At 51.4% G+C, this 1,768-nt stretch overlaps 1 pseudogene; it reads right to left on the bottom strand.

Annotated features, from left to right (window-relative positions):
• Nucleotides 1-380: 380 nt before the first annotated feature.
• On the bottom strand, nucleotides 381-1,405 carry LOC115848658 (porphobilinogen deaminase pseudogene; annotated as a pseudogene).
• Nucleotides 1,406-1,768: the final 363 nt, after the last annotated feature.

Genomic DNA, 1,768 nt, shown 5'->3' with positions numbered 1-1,768 from the left:
AACGCCTTTCTGATGCACAATTTGGTTAGTTGGTCACAAAAATTTAAGAATTATGAAAATATTTAGAGTTTATAAGATTCAGTGCCTTCAAAGCAAGTAGACTTTTTTTTTTCACCTTCAGATCTGGTTTATTAGTAGAGTTGGTTACATTCAAAGGCTGTGGCTTGTTAGATATTTTTCTCTAGAGACTAAGCCCCCACCTACTGAGGAGACAAGCCATCACCAAGGCCCCAAGGTAAGACAAGTCTCTGGAAGTCTCTGCCCCTGCAGTTCAATCCCCTGGGTAATCACCCCCCAGGTAGCAATGGGAATGGGGCACTGAGGGTTGGGATGTAGGCACTGGGCACCAGCAACCCAGGCACCTGTGCCCCACAGACCAGTTAGTGGGCATCATTGAGCTGCCGTGCAACATCCAAGATGTTCTTGGCTCCTTTGTTCGGCAGCAAGGTGGCCAGGCTGATGCCCAGGCTCTCAGCAGCCAGCTGGGCTCGTCGTGGAATGTTCCGGGCAGTGATGCCCACCAGCTGTGGATCATCCTCAGGGCCATCTTCATGCTGGGCAGGGACACGGATGGTGGCCTGCATGGTCTCTTGCATGTTATCTGTGCCATTCAGACTCCAGACTCCTCCAGTCAGGTAGAGTTGCCCATCCTTCATAGCTGTATGCTCTGCCACTGGCACACTGCAGCCTCCTTCCAGGTGCCTCAGGAAGGCCCGTTCAGCAGTGCAGTGAAGCAGAGTCTCAGGATCATGCAACACACCCACCAGATCCAAGATGTCCTGGTCCTTGGCTTGAACTTCCACTCCCAGAGCCCCCAACCTGCACTCCTCAGGGTGCAGGATCTGTCCCACCTGGTTCTGCCAGCCCATGCACTGCAGGCCAGCTGCAGCCAGGATGATGGCACTGAACTCCTGCAGCTCATCCAACTTCCAAAGCCGTGTGTTGAGGTTTCCCCGAATACTCTTGAACTCCAGATGTGGGAACTTTCTCTGCAGCTGGGCCGCTCTCCGCAGGGAGCTAGTTCCCACCACGCTCTTCCCTGGCAAGGTTTCTAGGGTCTGCCCAACAAAATTTGGGTGAAAGACAACAGCATCAGAGGGGCTCTCCTGCTTGCAAATGGCTCCAATGGTGAAGCCAGGAGGAAGCACCATGGGCAGGTCCTTCAGGGAGTGAACAACCAGGTCCACTTCATTCCTCTCCAGTGCATGTTCCAGCTCCTTGGTAACTCTCCAATCTTAGAGAGAGCCGTATCAAGAATCTTGTCCCCTGTGGTAGACACAGCAATGATTTCAAACTGCAGGCCTGGGTATAAGGCTTTCAGCATTGCCATCACACTGTCCATCTGTATGCGGGCCAGCTGGCTCTTGCGGGTACCCATGCGAATCACTGTCATATTTGGACTGTTTTCTTCCTGCAGATAAAGTCCCGAGGTCACAGTCCCCACTGCTCTTAGTGTTCCTCAACACCTTATCCAAGAACCAGAATCACTGGCTTGGAAGAAAGGAACTTCAGCCCCTGGCCTGTGGCCAGCTGAGCCTCAGAGTGGGAAAGCAAGTAGATTTTAAAAAGTGTCCCTCTGGGACTTCCCTGGTGGTCCATTGGTTAAGACTCTGTGCTTCCACTAAAGGTGGCACAGGTTCAATCCCTGATCTGGGAAATAAGATCCTACGTGCCTCGTTTCACAGGCAAAAATAAATAAATAAATAAAATAAAATAAAAAGTGTCCCTCGAGGCTTTCCATCTTCTCCAACACAAGGAATTGCTGCAC

The sequence above is a fragment of the Globicephala melas genome, chromosome 14, assembly GCF_963455315.2.
Source record: "Globicephala melas chromosome 14, mGloMel1.2, whole genome shotgun sequence".
NCBI lineage: Eukaryota > Metazoa > Chordata > Mammalia > Artiodactyla > Delphinidae > Globicephala > Globicephala melas.
Note: the sequence above shows the minus strand (reverse complement) of the source record. Positions and strands in the feature narration are given on the sequence as shown.